Source organism: Artibeus jamaicensis, unplaced genomic scaffold (genome assembly GCF_021234435.1).
Source record: "Artibeus jamaicensis isolate MK-2021 breed Jamaican fruit bat unplaced genomic scaffold, CSHL_Jam_final contig_415, whole genome shotgun sequence".
In the NCBI taxonomy this organism is placed as follows: domain Eukaryota; kingdom Metazoa; phylum Chordata; class Mammalia; order Chiroptera; family Phyllostomidae; genus Artibeus; species Artibeus jamaicensis.
Window position 1 is genome coordinate 8977556 of NW_026521823.1, and position 22506 is coordinate 9000061.

Below are 22506 nucleotides of genomic sequence, written 5' to 3' on the forward strand. Positions count from 1 at the left end.
ATGTGCAGGCTAGCCTCACAATCTGAATTAATTCTACAGTCACACAGGTAACCACAGCAGCGGGCTGTATGTCCCCTCACAGCTCACACCTGCTCCAGCAAGTTAAGATCACTTGTCTTTTTGGAGGGGGATATATAGGAATCTCTTTCTTTAGTTTTTCCTTTGTTTATGAGGACACTATATAGGAACTTTTATTTATGGAGATAATCTAATTGAAGTGACATCACTCCTTTGTAATTATTTTCTCCATTACCTTTAATTTACCCTGAAATCTTAGGTCGTTTGCTTTGCAGTGGATGCTTTGATCATGGATGCAATTCATTCAAGTGTCCCCATGCCCATTCCCAGCAAAATCTTGGTCTTCTGGCCACATCCTTTAGCTGCTCTGCATGGAAAAGGTTCTTATTCCTTTTCCCCTTTGCTAAGTTGGCAAGAAATTAAATCTACATATGCAACAATAAGTTTGTAGAGTGTTTCTAAAAAGCACAAACAGGAACTATAATGTACATTAAAACTGAGGAATTAAACATGTTCTGGAAATAATGTTTGAAATGACAATAACAACAGCCCTTGCTTTAAGTTACTGTGGTGATTGCAAAGTATCTGTATGAAAGTTTGTCAAGACTGGGAGGCCTTGGCAGAATTTTGGGTAATACCTTACAATCACATTCTAAACTGTTAACTGAGCTTCTTGTTACTGTCTTTCCTCTTTGAAGATCTAAAGGTTTCCTGAAGGTGTACGGGGTAATTGCTCCTCCTCCCCCTTCCCCACCACAAAATACCAAAGGCCCTTCTTCCTTATCCTGTACCGCTTCTCTGGGCTCTGTTAAAAATTCTCAACTCCTGTTCCATGTAATATCAGCCCTGTGACCTACCATCTGGTGTCACATATTTCTTTCAAAGATGACTTAGAGAGCTTCAATGCTACAAATATTCCCTTGAAAACAATATTTACAAACTTCTCAGATGTCCTGATTTCCCTGGGCCTGATTCCCAGGTGTTTTATAAAAATTGATCCAGAAGAATAGTTAGATTATGTGTCTTCCGAGCCTATTTTTTCTATATACAAGGAAAACAGCTTGATGCAATGGATGATACCCTGAGCCCAGCCAGGGGAATTGGATTCTGTTCTAGTGGTGGTTGCTAAGTTACTGTGTGACTTTAGATAAGTCATCACACCTTGTTGTTCAATTTCCTATAACCACCTTCCCCATACCCTATGGACATATGAATTGGATGACCTAATATTTGTCATTAACAGACACCCAATGTTAGTAAGCAATTAATTTGATCATTATGTATCATATTATATCACTGAACAATAATATTTTTTATGTACTGCAAGCCTTCTTTCTGGATAGTTTCTCTCTATATAAAGCTGTGAGGATTCTTATAAATGTCTGTGAGGATACAATCTGCAAACTTTATACATTTAGAAAAATACCCTAAAAACTTTAAAATTTTTTAACACTTTAAAAGTAGCTTTTATTTGTACTTTTCAATGAGTTCTTATTCTACCATTTAAAGTATTTTAATAGCAGTGTGGTATCTACAAAGTATACGCAGATATTTATACCTATTCTGAATTACAGTTCTATAAGTCTTCTAATCAATTCAAGATTGCATATAAATATAAATTTAGAATATAACTTCTTTTAGGACTATGTCATTTTTTGCTTGCAAATATAATATGTAATTAGGAGTTCCTTTAGCTGACTTTAAATGTGTGTATACATATATATGCATATATGTATATATTTATTTACAAGGGGAGACTCAAGATACCCAGAATTTACTTATAAAAAATTAGTATTTATTCTTACATGTTTAAATTTCAGTTACCTTCAGATACTCTCCATTTGATATAGTATACCTATCAAAACATTTTCCCCACTGCTCCAATGTTTTTGAACTCATCAATTTTGATGCCTTTCAGTGCTTCTGCCATTTTTTTTGTTTCACCTCTTCCACACCAGCAAAACATTTCCCATTGAGAACTTTTTTCATCTGGGAAACAAAAAAAGCTGCTTAGGGCGAGATCAGGTGAATAGGGAGCGTGGGACACAGGCCTCATGCTGTTTTTGGTGAGAGCAGGCCCACGCAGCGTGAGCAGGCGCGCTTATGAGTCACCCATCAAGAAATGGGCAAACACATTGAAAGTCGCCAGAAAAACTTCACTGAAGCCAAAAACAGTCTCTCAAAAAAAAAAAAAGCCAGCTACTTCACTGATATAGATGAGATCTTAAAACACTTGCCTAGTGGGGGAAGCCTGCACTACAAGGCTCCTGCCTTCCCGAAGATACTTCCATCTTTGGGGTCCCCCTTGGTACGCACACATGTAAATATAAACAGTACAAAAATATGGCCTGTCACATAAATATAATATGCAATAATTATGAATACACAAACATATATCAATATAACCATTTTTAAAGCAAATATATTTAAAATACAGAATTTACAAAATTTATACTAATAAATATAAAAATATTCTTTTTCTGAGACAGTAGTTAAGAGAAGGGCTAATCTTATTTGTAAAACCAATGCAATATTTGAGAAATGATAATATCAACAATTAATTGTCAATTATGTTTTAAGCATGCTACTGGATGCTTTATATGTTTACTTAAAACTCATGACAGTGTTACAATACAGATACTATCATTAATTTTATAACCATAAATTGCATGTTCGTCAGTGTCTACAGCAACAGGACTCCGATCTGCGGCCTCTGAAGCAGGTGAACTCTACAGTCTGGCCCACCCTTCCCACTTCAATGGGTGGATCAAGGACCTATATATGTTTAACTGTACCACGAACTAACAAACATTTATCACTCACCTACAATAAAAAATGTAGAAATAGATTTGCTGCATGATGCCTTTTCGAAGTGAAAACTTCTTTAGTTAATTACTGTTTTTTAAACAGATACATACACACAGACACAAACTTATGTGTTATCTATCTTGGCTCTCCCAACTTGTAGACTTAAAAATATATTATATATGTATAGTTGTATATATACGTGAAAATTTTGCAAACTTTTAGATCATTTTATGGACCACCTAGTTAGCTGTCATTTTACATATCAGTTGAGAACAAGAGAGATTACCCATAGCTAATTCAAATTCTCAAAATAAGGATTCCAAGATGGCTGCTCAAATCTAAGGGTCACAGAAAGTAGTCCTGAGAGGAAATTCAAAGTATTGCAGGCATACATTAAGAAGCAAGAATAATCTCAAATAAACAATTTAATCCTACACCTAAAGGAACTAGAAAAAACAACAACAACAAACAAAGCCCAGGGTAAGTAGGAAGAATGAAATAATAAAGTCCTGGAGGAGATGGCTTCACAGGCAGATTTTACCGAACATTCAAATAAGAACTAACATGTATCCTCCTTAAAGCTATTCCAAAAAATTAAAGAGGAAAAAGATTTTCAAGGTCTTTATACAAGGCCAGCATTAGTCTACTTACAAAACTGGATAAGCACATTATAAAAAAAGAAAATTTTAGGCCAATATTCCTGATGAAGATTCATGCTAAAATACTCATGAAAATATTAGCAAGCCAGATCCAGAAATGCATTAAAAAGGTCATACACCATGACCAAGTGGGATTTATTCTGGGCCTGCCAGGTCAGTACAATATTCGCAAATCAATAAATGTGATATACCACATAAACAAAATGAAGAATGAAAACCACATGATCATTTTAATAGATATCAAGAAAGCATTTAAAAATCCAGCACCCATTTATGATTTTTAAATAAGTTCAGGAAATTGGAACTAGAGGGATAATACCTCAATATAAAAAAAGCCATATATGACACACCCACAACCAACATACTGAAAGGGCAAACCTAAAAGAATTTCCCTTAAGATTGAGAACAATGAAAGGGTGTCTGCTTTCACCCTTATTCAACATTTTACTGGGAGTTCTTTTTTTTGTCTTTTTTAATATATTTTTTATTTTATTGATTATGCCATTACATTTGTTCTATTCCCCCCTTCATTCCCTTCCACCCTGCACACCCCTCCCCCACTATTCCCCCTTTAGTTCATGAACACGTGTCTCCAGTTCTTTAGATTCTATATTTCACCTACTATTCTTACCCTTCCCCCATCTATTTTCTATCTACTGTCTATGCTACTTATTTTCTGTACCTTCTCCCCCCTTCTCCTTCTCCCACTCCCCTGTTGCTAACCCTCCATGTGATCTTCATTTCTATGGTTCTGCTCCTGATCTAGCTGTCCTCTTAGCTTGCTTTTGTTTTAGGTGTGGTTAATAACTGAGTTTGCTGTCCTTTCACTGTGCATCTTTTTTATCTTCTTTTTCTTAGGTAAGTCCCTTTAACATTTCATATAATAAGGGCTTGGTAATGATGAACTCCTTGAATTTGACCTTATCTGAGAAGCACTTTATCTGCCCTTCCATTCTAAATGAAAGCTTTGCTGGATAGAGCAATCTTGGTTGTAGGTCTTTGGTTTTCATGACTTGGAATACTTCTTTCCAGCCCCTTCTTGCCTGTAAGGTCTCTTTTGAGAAATCTGCTGACAGTCTGATGGGAACTCCTTTGTAGGTGACAGTCCCCTTATCTCTTGCTGCTTCTAGGATTTTCTCCTTCATTTTAATCTTGGCTAATGTAATTATGATGTGCCTTGGTGTATTCCTTCTTGGGTCCAACTTCTTTGGGACTGTCTGAGCTTCCTGGATTTCCTGGAAGTCTGTTTCCCTTGCCAGAATGGGGAAGTTCTCTTTTATTATTTGTTCAAATAAGGTTTCCACTGGTGACTGTTCCTCTTCCCCTTCTGGTACTCCTATAATTCGGATGTTGGAGCATTTAAAGATGTCCTGAAGGTTCCTCAGCCTCTCCTCATTTTTTTGAACTTTTGTTTCTTCATTGTTTTTTGTTTGGTCATTATTTTTCTCCCTTCTGGTCCACTCCCTTGATTTGAATCCCAGTTTCCTTTCTATTACTTGGTTTCCTGTGCATTTCCATTCATTTCAATTAGTTTAGCCTTCATATGTTTCTCTAATTTGTGACTAAAATCAACCAGTTCTGTGAGCATCCTGATCACCAGTGTTTTTAACTGTGCATCTGAAAGTTTGGCTATTTCTTCATTGCTTAGATTTATTAGCTCTGGGGCTCTGAGTTGTTCTTGAGCCATGTTTTGATCTGTTTGTGCCTGTTACATATGAGGAGAGGCACCTTAGATGTTCACCAGGGTAGGGCCACCCAGGTCGCTGTTTTGTGACGCTGTATGTGAGGGCAGGGTCAGAGAGGGAGCAATGGTTGTCCTCTCCACTTGCCTGGTCTGCCTCACCGCTCTCCCCCACCCGTATATCTGAGCACAAATGTGCGAGCCCTCCGCCCTGCACTGGGGCTTGCACAATCTGTCTCAATGCATGTCTCTTCACTGGTTTATCTTAGCACAAATGCGAGACCGCAGACAGCCAGGCGCGCCGAGCCTTCCCTGGGTCCGCCCATAGCTACCCTGCACCTGGGATCCTCGCCCTCGGCTGCCTGCGAGCCACCCAGATCTTTTTTGCCCAACCCACTCCACTGCTGGCTTTGCCCCTCTCGCCGGTTTAGCTGAGCGGTTCGTTATTTTCAGACTCTGTATTGTTCAATTTTCTGTGGTTTGGTTGCGTTTATTATTGTTAAAACTTTATCGTTTTTAGATTTGGTTGTGGGAGGAAGCAAAGTGTTTCCACCGACACCTCCATCTTTGTGGAAGTGCTTTACTGGAAGTTCCATCCACAACAATCAAAGAAGAAGAATAAATAAAAGGCACCCAATTGGAATGGAAGAAGTAAACTGTTACTATTCACAGATGACATAATATTGTACATAGAAAACTCTAAAAACTACACCAAAAACTACTAGATATAATAAATGAATTCCACAAAGCAGCCAGATACCAAATTAATATTCAGATATCCATGGCATCAGAAAGAGAAATTAAGAAAACAATCTCATTTACTATTGCAACAACAAAAATAGAGTATGTAGGAGGTAAAAAGAAAATAACCAAGGAGGTAAAAGACCTGTACTCAGAAAGCTTTAAGATATTGAAGAAAGATACTGAGGAAAATACAAATAAGTGGAAGCATGTACCCTGTTCAAAGATTGGAAAAATGAACATCATTAAAATGTCTGTACTACTCGAAACCGTATATAGATTTAGTGCAATTTCTATTAAAATACCAATGGCATATTTTACAGGTTTAGAATAAATAATCCAAAAATTTATGTGGAACAGAAAAGACCTCACATAGCCTCAGCAATCTTGAGAAAAATGAACAAAGTAGGAGATATCACAATATATGATATCAAACAAAGATTAATTAAGGAGGAACATGGATGGCCCGGAGCGCGAACGAAACCCAACCGCCCCAACCCCCACCACCACCCTGATATCAAACTATTTTATAAGGTCATAGTAAACAAAACAACTTTTTACTGTCATAAGGACAGGTGCATATATATATATATGTGTGTGTGTGTGTATAATCAGTGGAACAGAACAGAACAGGTCAAGAAATGAATCCATGGCTTTAAGGTCAGTTCATATTTGACAAAAGAGATAAGAGCATATAATGAAATAAAGATGGTCCCTTCAATAAATGGTATTATGGAAATTGGAGAAGTACATGCAAAAACAATAAAAAAGAAACTAGACCAGAACTTACACCATACAAAAGAATAAACTCAAAATGGATAAAAGATTAAACGTAAGTCATGAAATATTAAAAATCTTCAAAGAAATCATAAGCAGTAAAATCTTAGACATCTCTTGTTGCAATATTTTTGCCAACATATTTTCTAGGGCAAGAGAAAGAAAGGAAGAAATAAACAAATGGGACTACATCAAACTAAAAAGCTTTTTCAGAGCCAAAGAAACCATCAGCAAAATGAAAAAGGAACCAACTGAGTAGGAGAAATATTTGCCAATGATACATCTTATAAACGAGGGGTTAATTGCCAAAATATATAAACCACTTATACAAGTGTACACCAAGAAGACAAACAACCCAATTAAAAGGGATGGGCAAAAGACCTGAATAGACAATTCTCCAAATAGGACATACACATGGCCAATAAACATATGAAAAGATGCTCAATGCCACTAATCATCAGAGAAATGCAAATTAAAACCACAATGAGATATCACTTCACACCTGTCAGAATGACTATCATCAATTAATCAACAAACAAACAACTCGTGCTGGCAAGAATGTGGAGAAAAAGGAACCCTAGTGCACTGTTGGTGGGAAAACAGACTGGTGCAGCCAGTGTGGAAAACAGTATGGAATTTCCTCAAAAATTAGAAGTGAAACTGCCTTTCGACCCCTCTTCTGGAAGCATGTGTTCAGAGACCCTAAACACTAATTCAAAAGAATTCATACACCCTTATGTTCGTTGTAGCATTATTTACAATAGCCAAGATCTGGAAACAGCTGAAGTACCATCAGCAGTTGAAAAGATAAAAAAGCATGGTGCATTTACAAAACGGAACATATTACTCGGCTACAAAGAAGAAATCTTACCTTTTGTGACAGCATGGATGGATCTGGAGATCATTATGCTAAATGAAATAAGCCAGTCAGAAGGACAAATGCCATGTGATCTCACTTATATGTGGATTTTAATGGACAAAATAAACCGACGAACAAAATAGAAAGAGAGGCATGGCTACAATGAAGAGACTGACAGCTGTCGGAGTGGAGGGGTGTTGGGGGACTGGGTGAAAGAAGGTGAAGGGATTAACAAAATCATATGTACATAACACCTAGACACAGACGACAATGTGGTGACAGGGAAAGGGGTGTAGGGAATAGCTGGAGGTAGACAAGGGGGAGAAAGGGGGACAGAAGGACACTTTGCCTGTATGTACGATGCAGTGTGCTGATGATGGTTTGTTGAGTTGAGCACTTGAAACCTGTAGGGTTTTGGGAACCAGTGTCACTGCAATAAATTCAATAATAAAAAAATAAATTCTCTATTTCTTAAAATAGTAGGAGATTTTGGCCTCAGGATTGTTTCTGATATTAGAAGACAACTTGGTAAAACACCATTTATTTCTTTAACCATCTTTTATATACAAAAGCCTTGATCTTAAGCATTGTTGTAAGTAGTGGTTAGTTACTCTGTTTTATATCATATTACTACTTCCTCAAATTTATAAGAAACAGTACTCTTTTTTAAGGAAGAGTGCTAATTTGGGTAAATTGTTGTTCAAGTATATCAGGCAAACTTTTTTAAAAGTCTCTTTTTAAAAAAGAGACTTGTTTTTTCCCTATGCAACTCAAAAATTAATTATGGCACTAATAGAAAATCGGCATATTGGTTCTTTTAAGTACTTAAACATTTTAGAATTGGTTCCGCTAAAAAATCTGGATGATTAGTTTAGTAAATGAATATAGATTTACAATACTTGTATAAAAAGCTAATTTATTGTAATACAATCTTGTGTTCTAAAACATGTACCGCTGTACTGTGCAACCTAATGTGACTTTTGTAAACATTCGTCTATCTCCACTAGTACTTTATTTTGTTTAAGAAAACTTTGTGTAAATAGATTTTACATATCCTTGTTTTTTCCATATATTCCAAGGGGAAGGGAATAGGACAAGGCTGACAGGTGCTTTTATTTCAGAACTCAATTAGCATCACTTTAACAAACCTACATATAGCCAGGTGAAATCATCAGGAAATCCCAGGCTTAATTTTAACTCAGTTATTTGACTGTCTCTTCTTATCCTCGATATAAATTTTAGAAATTATTTTCGACTGATTTAAACCTCACATTCTTCCTTCTCACTTCTGGTAGAGGTGATAATGAGCAGTGAAATCATTAAAAGAGAGGTAGTAGGACTGAGGAGGAAAAGAAGTGAAGGGCATGGAAAACCCACAAAGTGGATCAGCAGTTGCTGAATAATGAAATTACTGAGTGCAGTATATTTTTGTTACATACGCCTTATTCCCTGGAGTCAATCCCCGGGAGACTTGAAAGAAGGGAGAGGTATGAGCCGTGTGATAATAAAGCTGTCGCAGACCTTATGAATTAGCATAAAAATTAGGCCAGAGCAAAACAAATCCATACAAGGGGAGAAATTTAAAACTGCATTTTAGAGCACCGATCCTGCATGCCTTGTATCCTTCAGACACCTGTTCTTCACGCTTCGTAATTAAAGTGTACATTTTGAAGGCTTAAGGAAAATTTCTGCTCAGATAATGATTTTACTCAGATAGACAGATCTTTTGCTTGGTTTCATACAAATCTCTTTTGATCTGATTCTTTGAATTTAAGGTGGGATTGCTGAAAACTGCATGAGTGTGCTGAGCTCGGTGTGTGTGTGCTCTAAAAGCACCGAATGGTATTATAGGGTCAAGGCCATACAGTCAACATTCTCATGGTGGTATAGCCAGGGTCACTAGCTGCTCCCTCCTGGAGGTCTTTTTAGGAGGAGGATAGAGGTTGCTGACCTCTGTCTCATTTGCCTCCCACAGGCCAATTTCTGAGCATTTAACTTTTGCCTGGCGCTGTGATGAGCATTATCCTCACAAGTTCTCTGCAAATTAAGGAGAACCCCATTTTAAAGATGAAGAATCTGAAGCTTTCAGAGGGCAAGTAGGTTACCTGAGGTCACACAGCTGGGAAGTGGCCAAGTTAGGATTGAAGAAGGAGAATTTGAGGTAGTTTCATTTCATGTCAGTGAATCTTTGTTCTCTATACTGGGGATATTTGAGTATTCTCCAAAGTAGGCACATGGGTTAATAGTGACTGTGCACTTTCAAAACTGAAGCAAATCTGAAGGAAACAGAATCCTTTCAGGAAATGCCACACTTGTGGATGAGTTGAATAACTATGGACTTAAAATGTAAATACTGTATTTATGAAATAACAAATATATTTTTTGATTATCAATAAGATTTTATAAATGAATTTTTTAATCTTTGAAATTATATGACAATAAAACTATTTGATGACAGTAATGTGTTTATTTTTTAAATTTTTTATCAGTTCTCTTAAATATTCTTTAAAAAATTTATATATACATATATATGTATATTTTTTTTAGGGAGAGGGAAGGAACAGAAGGAGAAAGAGTGGGAGAGAAACATCAATGTGTGGTTGCCTCCCACAGGCCCCCACTGGGGACCTGGCCTACCACCCAGGCATGTTCCCTGACTGGGAATCAAACCAGCAACCCTTTGCTTCACAGGCCCACGCTCAATCCACTGAGCTACACCAGCCAGGGCAATGACAGTAATGTATTTCTTGATAATGAAATTATAAATATCTAAAGGCAGACCAATTCTTAATTGGAGATAACATTTAAATATAGTCAAACTAATACCAACTTTATTTGAAATACAATAAGGATTATTATAATTTTTATGGTTGCTTCTCCTTATGAATAAATAAATTTCTCATTAACTATATTTAAATGAGATATTGCTAACAATTGGCTTTTAATTTGTAATTACTAATTTTATTTTAAATAATCATACATCCTTTTAGGATTTGAAATAAGTCCAAAAATGTAGAAAGATGAACATTACTAGACTAATATTTGTCATTGCCCAGAATTTAGATTTTGTGCAATTTACACTCACCTAGACAAAGGAGATGAGAAAGCTAGAAAGGAAAAAAAAAGATTGGAAGATTTATGTAGAAAGCAAATATTCTTTAAATGAAAAAGATTAGAGATTCCTTGAAGGTGCCACAGCATGACATATGTTCTCTATGGAAGCAATTTTCCTTATTATCAATGTGGGCATATAGCGAGCTATCTTTTTTTCAAAAAGCATTAAAACACAGTTACCGCCACTTCCATATCCCAATATCTTTTTAAAAATCCCTAACTCTATGAGAGCCTTGCCAGAGCTTGTGAAACTATTCAGTAATGACTATAAAAGGCATTTTACACCCAGCGCAGCACGCTAGTCCTAAAGATGAGAAAACTCCCATGGCCTTGCTAGCTATGAGTGCCAATACTTTAGCATTTCTGAGGGGCTTCTGGATCAAGACTCATTCGAGGTGCCATCTTCACATATCCGTATAATATTTAAGAGAAGCTCTCCTAGGCCAGATGTGGATCCTTGGAATCTGCACCACTGCCAAAGGCTCTGAGGTGTTACATCACAGCCTGTAGTTAATCTTCTTAACACCATAATCAAAGCAGCAGTGACCTTGTGTGGCAAAAGGATGTGGTTTCACTTACCTCTTACCATTTATCAAAAATCTTAGAAATCTTGAGTCAATTTTATATTCTGGCAAGTGAATAACATATTCCTCGGAAGATATCTGACTGAAAATGGTAGAAACAGTACGGAAGGTTCTATACTCTTATTTGTTGTTGCTGTTGGGTGTTATAAACACTTTCCCTGACTTCTGTGGCCCTCAACTTATCTGTGTTTTGTACCATATATCTCTAACCTATTTCATCTCTGCTGGGTTTTCTTTTCCTGTTCTCACTTAAAAAAAGATTTTGTTTATTAAGTTTTAGAGAGAGGGGAAGGGAGAAAGAGAGAAAGAGAAACATCACTGTGCTGTTGCCTGTTGTGTACCCCGCACTGGGGACCTGGCCTGCAACCCAGGCACATGCCCTGCCTGGAATCAAAGCTGCTACCCTTTGGTTCACAGGCCCACGCTCAATCTACTGAGCTACACCAGCCAGGGTCTGTTCCTACTTTTTAACTATAGGTTCCTCCAAAGGTCTCTTTTGTTTTCTTCTACCTGAGTAATTCCCAGGTAATTACTCACTGAGAGCATTTCATTATAATTCTAGCCATCCATTTCTATATATAGGCCTCCCAATTCCACTTGTAAAGTCCGCAATTCTACACATCCAAAATTTTTCCTGTCACTAGGAGAAGTCACCTGGAGTTAAAATGCCTGTCTCCCAGGTGACACTTAAAAGTCCTCCCCTAAGGACACTTGCTACTTCTCATTCAAAATGACCTGTTCAAGGCCAATTAATCTAACATATGGCAATGCTTCTAGAGTAAAAGAGCAATGTTCACACTTGCAACGTATTGAGTACTGAAAGTAGTTCACAAATACTGTGAAAGCCCATCACTACTATTTCTGTCTTTGGAGGAAGGCCGAACTGAGGTATATAGTTTTGCTTTTACCATATGAATACAGAGGAGACTGTTCCTGGAATGGAGCTGATAACAGAGGTTTGAAGAACTTGCAAAGTGGTACAGAGTACTGTTGCCTGAGAAAAGTCAGCAGCCTGCCTCCCTAGAGGGCCCAGAAAGTTGAATTAGAGTGGTAAGAAAATAACAGCTACTAGTTTTTGAGCATTCACTGAATAAGGTATATATGTATACATGCCTACTCACATATACAGGGGTGGGTAAAAGTAGATTTACAGTTGTGAGTATGCAAAACAGTTTATTCTTGTATTATTATAATCAATCATAACCCGCATGTCTTTTTCCATATGAATCACTGTCAGCATGTTTTTGCCTACCCCTGTACACAGAGACACACATACATGTAAATTTGTTTATGTTTGTGCATATGTGTGTGTTATATATATAAATGCTAGGACGGCACTGGCTGGTGTAGCTCAGTGGATTGAGTGCCAGCCTATGAATTAAAGGATCACCGGTTCTATTCCCAGCCAGGGCACATGCCTGTGTTGCGGGCCAGGTCCCCAGTGGGGGACACACTAGAGGCAACCACACATTGTTTCTCTTCCTCTCTTCCTCCCTTCACCTCTCTCAAAAAATGAATAAATAAAATCTTTAAAAAATACCACACATTCTTTAAATTGCAATAAATTATTGTTATTGTTTTATTCACTTGATAGCTATATACCTAGCAAATTATAGATAGATGGATAGATAGATAGATAGATAGATAGATAGATAGATAGATAGATAGATAGATAGCCATATATAGCAAAATAAAACAATTGCTGGGATGGTTTCTCAGGCTGTCCTTGCTGTTGAGACTTGGGGACAGTTTTGAGGAGAACCAGCTGGTGTTCACAGGCTGTCATCTATTGGGGTTTGTGTCACAATTGACTAGAGCTGTGGGTGTGGGGAAGGGCCATATATTACATTATATCAGGGCATGTGCTCTCCATGTGACCTGTCCCTGAGAAGCTGGCTGGGATTCCCTGGTTGGGGTGTGCTGGTCAGATCTCCCCCATCCATCCTGTGCCCCTACAGAATGGGAGAACATATTCACCAATACATCTGATAAGGCATTGATATAAAAATGTATAAAGTCCTTACAAAACTCAACACCAAAAAAACAAACAACCCAATTAAAAAACAGGCAAAAGATTTGAATAGATACTTCTCCAAAGAAGACATACAGATGGCCAATAGACATAATAAAAGATGCTCAATGTCACTAGTCATCAGAGAAACGAAAATAAAAAAGACAATGAAATACCATTTCACACCTGTCAGAATGGCTATCATCGGTACATCAAAAAACAGTAAGTGCTCATGAGGATGAAGAGAAAGGGCAACAATTTTGTACTGCTGGTGGAAATACAGATTGGTACAGCCACTGTGGAAAGCAGTATGGAAATATCTCAAAAAGTTAAAAATGGATCTGCCTTTTGACCCAGCAATCCCACTTCTGGGAATATATTAGAAGAAACCCAAAACACTAATTTGAAAGAACATAAGCACCCCTATGTTCATTGCAGTGTTATTTACAATCTCTAAAATATAGAAGCAGCCCAAGTGTCCATCAACAGACGAGTGGATAAAACAACCATGGGAGATTTACACAATGGAGTTCTACTTGACCATAAAAAAGAAGAAAATTTTACCCTTTGCAACACTATAGATAGACCTGGAGAACATTATGCTAAGTTAAATAAGGCAGTCAGAGAAAAACAAATACCATGTGATTTCGCTCATATCTGGAATCTAATGAACAACTGGAAGCATGGCCCATATTAAATAATTTAATCTTCACAACATTTATATAAGTTAGATACTGTTATGGTCATTATTTTAATATGAGGCATGAAGAGCCTCAACAAATGCTAGTTGTAAAATACATTCATTCCTTTCTCTCCTTTCCTTCTCTTTCCCATTTCATTTTTACTTGAATTAGGACATGGTTCTTTTTATTTCCAGCACATGATAAAATTATTGTTATTTCTGTACCTTTGCCAATATATTTTTCTTCAATTAGAAATTACTACATTGTATTTAGCTTTTCCACAAGACACTTCACACTCCAGCATATGTGAATTTCTTCATTTCTTTTTTTTTTGGTGCCTTAATCTATCTCAGTTTTGATTCCTTTGAATCCTATTGATTTTAGAGGTTTTTCAAATAATTTAATTTATAATTTATAGCAAGTTATGATCATTTGGTATGTCTTTACATATTTTTATCATTTGGGGCAGAATACAATTTATTCATATAGGTTTGTCATGTGGATATAAACATTTTACTTATTTCAGTATTTCACATAAAAGTACACTCATTGAAGCTTCCTTTATCCAATCTTTGTAAAAAAGTATGATTATTTAGTATAAGTTATTAAGTGTTGAATATGTGTTTAAAATGAGAAATAAAAATTTGAGGTTTCCTGGGATGTTTTAATAAATATATCTCAAGAATATTTTAGTAATTTGCAACAGCACTTGCTGTGTGCGAAAGTGCTTATTTGCTACATTGATATTATTCCTAGATAAGACATATTTTTATCTATTTCCAATATTATAGGCCCTAATAGAATTTTTATCATTTTTATTGAATAGTAAGTTTGGAAAATGGAAAACTTCTTTTATTTTTTAAAAATTTTGGGTGGATTGGAAATTGATAGTTTTTCTTACTGCTTTATAAAGTTCATTATAGAATAAAGGATGGAGTGATGTGTTTTTTCTTTCACACATTTGGTAAATTTCTTAGTTATTTGCTGAATCTTTTAAAATATATTTTATTGATTATTTCATTGAAGCTGTTCTATTTTCCCCCATTTATTCCCCTTCATCCTGCCCATCCCCTCCCACCTGCATTCCCTTCCCACCCTAGTTCGTGTCCATGGGTCGTACATATGAGTTCCTTGGTTTTTTCCTTACCTATACTATTCTTAACCTTCCCCTGTCCATTTTATACCTACAATTTATGCTACTTATTCCCTGTACCTTTTCCCCTGTTCCTTGCCTCCCCTTCCCTGCTGATAACCATCCAGGTAATCTCCATTTCAATTCTGTCCCTGTTCTTGTTGTTTGCTTAGTTCATTTTTGTTTTTGTTTTTATGTTTTTTAGGTTTGATTGTTGATAGTTGTGAGTTTGTTGTTATTTTACTGTCCATACTTCTGATCTCTTTTTTTTTATATAAGTCCCTTTAACATTTTATGTAAAAGGGTTTGGTGATGATGAACTCCTTTAATTTGACCTTATCTGGAAGCACTTTATCTGCCCTTCCATTCTAAATGATAGCTTTGCTGGATAGAGCAATCTTGGATGTAGGTTCTTGCCTTTCATGACTTGGAATACTTCTTTCTGTCCCTTCTTGCCTGCAAGGTTTCTTTTGAGAAATCAGCTGATAGTCTTATGGGAACTCCTTTGTAGGTAATTGTCTCCTTTTCTCTTGCTGCTTTTAAGATTCTCTCCTCATCTTTAATGTTGGGTAATATAATTATGGTGTGCCTAGTGTTTGCTTTCTTGGGTCCAAATTCTTTGTGAATCTCTCAGTTTCCTGGACTTCCTGGAAGTCTATTTCCTTTCCCAGACTGGGGGAGTTCTCCTTTATTGTTTTTTTTTCAAATGAGTTCTCAATTTCTTGCTCTTCCTCTTCTCCTTCTGGCACCCCTATGATTCAAGATGTTGGAACTTTTAAAGTTGCCCTGAAATTTCCTAAGCCTCTTGTCACATTTTTAATTCTTTTTTCTTCATTCTGTTTTTGGTTGAATGTTTATTTCTTCCTTCTGGTCCAAACTGTTGATCTGAGTCCTGGTTTCCTTCCTATCACCAATGGTTCGCTGTACACTTTCCTTTTAATATTTTACTTTTGCTTTACTTTTTCCTCTATTTTGTGATCATGCTCAACCATTTCTGTAAGCATCCTGATTACCAGTGTTTTAAACTGTGGATATGATAAGTTGGCTATCTCTTCGTCACTTAATTATATTTTTTGTGGACCTTTCATCTGTTCTTTCATTTGGGCCATCTTTTTTTGTCATGGTGCACCTGTTACACAGTAATAGGGTAATAGATGGAGCCTTAATTATTGTACATGGCAGGGCTGTGTTGTGGCACTGTATGTGGGGCAGGGGTCCAAGAGGGAACAATGTTGCTTGCTTCGGTCTCTGCCCATTTTCAGTCATTTTCTCCTCCACCCACAGGCAAATTGGGCCCTTCTGGTGCTGATTTCTAAGTGAGTAACATTTGTGTATGTTCTAGGACCCTGTGGGTCTCTTCAGCAAACTCTCCTGTGAGGCTGGGAATTTCTCCTGCCACCACAACCACCACAGGTTTTTTTGGTTAGAGGTTTTGAGGCTTTCTTTGCTCACACTGGAATCTTGGATTGCAAGGTCTGTCTTGCTCCCCAGTTTTTCCTCCTAGTTTATCCACACACAAATGTAGGACTGCCCGATCCAAAAGCCACTGCCATGCCTGGTCCACCAGATGCCTTGCTCACCCTGGTCCTTCAGCCTTTGCCTTGGCGTGAGTCCTCTCCGCCTTACTTCCCATCTCTGCCCCTCCTACTGGTCTAGATGAATGTTTCTTCTTTAACTCTGGTTGTCAGACTTTCATACAGTTCAATTTTCTGTTGGTTCTGGTTGTTTTTTGTTTTTAAATTGTTGTTCATCTTTTGGATGTGTGAGGAGGAGGCACGGTGTATCTATGTACGCCTTTATCTTGGCTGGAAGTTCTCTATCTGCTATATCTTGACTTGTATTGTCCCAAATACATAACAGAGACTGTAATGGTTAACACAGACTGGGCTGGTAGTCTATATCCAAATTATAAGTTTTATATGGCTGAAAGTACTGATCTCTTAGATTTTGACTTTTAATTAAATATTCTGCAATGCCTTTATGGCATAGATGACACATCTCTAGATACAGGAGACTCTGCTTATTTATTTTTGCCTGTTTATTTTATTTATAAAATGCTGTTCATATGGTATTCACCATAATAGTATTTATTTATTCTTAATGGATATAATGTTTTAACATAAATTTTCTCTGACTGTAATATGTGTTATATAGTACCCTAATGTAAGCATAAGCAATTTAGTTAATATTTTTACCACAGTTAAAGTGTACTATGGCTAATTTCATTTATTAAAGAACTATGAAATCATTTTTCTTCAAATTAAATATACTGGAGACATCACATTGTCATTTTTGTCTCTGCTGGATGGACCTCCTAACATTCAGAGACTAGGTTCCGTGAGATCTGTTAACCCCTTCATTTCTTTCATTGGTCAATAAATTCTTCCCTAAAGTTTAGAAAAATGAGAATAATGTAAAAATACTTTACTTCTCCAGGGAAAACTTTTCTTTACTCTGTGCTCTTTGAGAAACTGTTCTTTTCAGTTTTGGCTTTAGTTTAAAACAAGAGAGAGAATGACTGAATAACTGATTGGAAATGAAGACCTTAGAGCTGCTTTTTCTAGAGAGCAAATGGCTTTGAGTAAGGAGTGACTCCTGTGGTCTATGGCATGTTTTTTATCTTATCTGCAAAGTACAGGAAATAATACCTTCCTCTGATATTATATGAGTTAAATAAGAAGTGTATCTATAAAAGGCTTATATTTCTGAAGCAAAAAAAAAAAAAGAAGTCTTTTTATTTCACTCCTAGGATTGGAGATGAATTCCAGTGGTTTTCTCCACCAAAGCTCAACAGATAAAGCTATATTCAGAACATGAAAGGAATCTTGCAGCAATCTCTTGCACTCTCACATCTACCACTCTTCACCATTGTCTCTCTCTGTCTTTCCTCATTTCTCCCTGTTACCTAGCTAATATTTCCTTCTATGTAATAGAAAATATGTATTGTTTCTAAAAGCAAACATACCATTAAGTCAGCAACTGACATATTCTTGTCAACATTCAAATAATTTATATAATAACAATTTATATATCTTAGTAGAACTATTTTATATTAAAGCATAATTTAAGCCTTTGTTTTTTAAATTGAGATCATAGGCATTGCAGAAATGTGAACTCACTGCTGGTCAAAGCTGGGTTTTATGGCAGGTGGAATATTCTACAACTTAAAATCTGTTAAATGAGGGAAAAATATATATATACACTAGTAAAAGGAATTAAAAACAGTATTGATCTCTTGCTGGCAACGATAAAAGAAATGAGGCACTGTTAATATCCCAGTTTCAAATTAATTTTAAGCCTTCAGCAATTTAAGTCAACCAAGCTTATTTCTTGCTTATATTACATGTTCATTGTTGGTCTCTAAGTGTTCCCATGTAAGACCCAAGCTGATGGAACTTCCCAGCATTTGTGACTTCTTTGTTTCATTTCTTAGCTTTCAGGGTCACTGTTGTGGGAAGGAAAAGAAAGACATGAACTCATATCGATCTTGGCTCAGCAGTACACACTTCTTTTCCACTTGTAGTTCATTGGCCAGAACTTACCACATCTCTTGTCTCTCAGTAAAAGTAGCTAATTATGGCGCTCCCCTGTGCTGAGGAAAGAGAGGGGAATAAAACTTGAACACTTAGAATAATTTCATCAGACAGTAGCTTGTCCAAGGTTTGGTAGCTGGTAAACTGTGGAACTGGGATTTAAATCCAGATAAACTGGGTGCAGAATAGCACTCCTAACAATCTCACTACTGGTAATATCTGATAAGATAACACCTGATATCATTGTATGACCTCCATCTCTTGTTTCAATTAAGCTTATTAACAGATTTTGGATTGCTTATTCCAAATACCCATTTAATTGAAAATCCATGAGGAAATGGCTCCTTAAAAAACCACAGCTTTACTCTCATCTAATACACATCCATAAATGAGTACATGTATTGAACATGTTCTCAGTTAATATTATATAAATATACACTATATTTACAATAAACATAACTGAGGTTGTTTCAATGTTTCCTTTACCTGATTTTTTTAAAGAAGTGCATCTTAATTGTTTATTCTCTTTAGATTTTTAAATGACACACTATATACATCACTTTACAAGGTTACTAATCATGAAGAAGGACAAAGCATTCAGGATATTCTACCCGTATGCTGGGGCTACAGAAATTCTTTTTCTTCGGGCTACAAAGAAAACTTAATATTTTAGTCATTGTATGCACAGACAAACTCTTTAGTGTCCTAAATAGACAACAGAGGGATTTCGATTTTTTTATTAAAATTTACATACACTCTAGCCCTGACCAGGTGACTTGGTTGAAGTCCCATACACCATAAAGGTTGCATTTTTTTAATATTTAAGTTTTTATTCATTTATTTTTTATTGATGTTCAAGTGCGATTGCCTCCATTTTCACCCCACTCTGTCCCCCTTCCATCCATCCCCATCTCTCACCCTTGAACCCACTCCCTTTAGCTTTGCCATGTGTCCTTCATACATGTTCCTTGGTGCCTGCCCCATTATCCCCTATTGTCCCTCTCCCTCTCTCTGATTACTTTCAAGTTGTTCTTTATTTCAGTGTCTCTGGTTGTATTTAGCTTGCTTGTTTGTTTGAGTCTCTGATCAGGGTACATCCCTGGTCAGGGTACATACCTAGCTTGAGGGTTCAGTCCCCAGTCAGAGTGCACATGGAAGCAACTTATCAATGTTTCTTTCTTACATCAATGTTTCTCTCTCTCAAAACATATGTAGAGTGAGGATTAAAAAATAATAATAATAAAATAAATTTACATACACTCTGCAGAAGCTTTACACGAAGATGTTTGGTTTTCCTATCCATGCCTTTACTCTAGTCAGGGAAAACAAAAAGCTAAGCCACATACTGGATTTCAAAACATCTTCCTGTTATTGCCTGCTCAATAGCAAATAATACAAGGATCATAAAATCTTGAAGAAGATGCTGAATTTCCTTTGGGAAATGAATAGAAGTGCTCTCTGGTGTGTTAAACTCATTTCAGAGAGTGTTTACTGGGGGAAAGAAAGACATTTTGTTGCTAAAGAAATTCCAGGTGTGTGTAAGGTTGCAAATTTGTATGGACCTGCTATGAAAAGTATATGCAACATTGAAGTAAATAATTTAGGGATATTAAAGGTTTTTTTGTGATTAGGATAGGTGTTTTTCTTTCGATTTGAATTGAAGTTTAACTCATTTTTACCAATTATTTTATTACATTGTCAGAAAACTATTGAAACCCTGGACATCAATGTAATGCCAAATATTAAGAGTTTCATAAATCCCTTAAAGGGTATAGAATAGAATTAATTTATATTAATACAAACTTGGCTTATACAGTTTGTAAAGTTAGAATTATCTATTAGATTTATACACACTCAGAGTTATAAGATGCCTTAGGGTCCAATTGATGCTATAAACCTCTCATTTTATATATGGGAAAACTAGGCTTATAGAGGTAAAGGTCATGCCACTAAAAATCTAACTAATGGAAAGGAAGGACAAGTAATTCTATTTATGGTTATCTTATAGTGTTATCTAATTATGTTTTATGTTTCATCAAATTACAGTTCTGACAAATTTTCAACTTTGGATGTTATGATCTGCTTATAATTACAGATGAATATTCTTATTACAAAAGCCTTCAATTTCAGAGAATAAGGAACAACAGCATTAAAACAATGTAAAAGTAAACTTACAGCAGCATATAATGAATTAGGTGCTAATTAGCTTGACATTATTATTAATTTAGTTGTAATTTTGGATAGCTCAATTGGCTTCTCACCTTATTCTACATATTACATACTATATATTCTTTCTTATTCCACATATTCTCCAACATGGTTTTAGTCATCTTAAAAAAACTAAATTTCCTTTTTATATGATCTATTAGTTTCAGATACAGAAACACTTATGTAAAATGGCTGTTTATTGCAAATATTTATATTTTTTGTAACAAAGCAATTTTTAATAACCAATCTAGGGTTTTATTTTTTTAATATTTGTTCTGCTATCTGCTAGTACTACATTTCTTCAGAAAAATTATCAGTGTTTTTCCAAAGCAATGTACTGCAGTAGGAAGTCTTTCTATTTTATCAATCAAAAATATAAAACAATAGCTAAAATAGATCTAAATTATTAATATATTGAACATTACCTTTACCTGCTCACAAATTTCTAGTTTTTTTTATTTGAGTCTATTATAAAGTGTTCTCAGTTTAGTCTGTCAAGCATTCTGTAGGGTGGCAGAGAAGCCTGAACTAATAGGAACGAGATACAGACTTTAATTCTGATTCTCCTTAACCATTTCTATCATTTTAACTGTATCATTTGACTTTATTCCATATTGTAATTTATTTAAAAATGTGTTGAATTAAGTTATCTCTAAATTTCATTACTTATCTTAGAAATTCTGAGTTTAATAACACTTTTTATGATTCAAATATAGAGTGAAAAATAGAATAACATTATTGTATCAAACTGACCCAAACAGGCATGTGTGACCATGTAAATCAGTAGGAAAACTCATATACTAATAGTATGATGATGATAGATTAATCGATCCTCTTGCTTTGGAAAACAGTTTAGCACTGTTTAAAGATATCTACATATGTAAAAGACCTTCACTTTCTTTTTAAAAGAAGGGAATTGTGAATATATAATTCATTTTTGCAGTTATATCTGAGAGCAAGGCTGGGATGGCACAGAGAAAGCACAAAGAGCGATTCAAGAACAGTGGTTTTTGGTCTAGTTCTTAAGTTGGTTGGTGGGTTAATTTATTGTTTTTATTCAGAACTTATTTATATGTGACATATTCTTTTGTTTCATGGTATAAAGCATTATATTATGTAAGAACTAACAAGTAATTATAGCAAATATGTACTTTCATAAACCATCTTAACTTTTTGTCAGTTGTTTTTTGGAAACCATAATGTAAGAAATTTTAAATGAGAAAGTTGATTTTTTTCCAAAAAGAAAATATATTATGTTAGATCTAGGCAGGCCTAGGAGGAATTAAAATCACCAGGCGAGAAAATGGCACTGTGGGAAGCTGCCTGCAGAACCCACCCAGGAAGATTAGGGTATGGGGTTTGGCCTATTTGGCATAACAGGTTGCAGCTTTCACCCAGCAACCAGCTCTAGCCAATCAGACTCTAATACCCCAACCGCAGGTTTTTGCATTTAAAAACCCTCATCTAAGAACAACCTAGTGAGTCCCAACCTCCCTTGGTTGGCTTCACTTTCCCTCTTATTCCCTGCTAATAAACCCTGCTCTCCTTAGCTCACTGCATCTGTCCAGTTTCTTGAACGACTCTGACCTAACATATTATAACTGAGGAATAAATTAATATTCAATTACTTGATATCAAATTACTTCAACATCTAGTTGCATACAAATTGCGTAATATTAAGACTATTTTTCTGGAAGT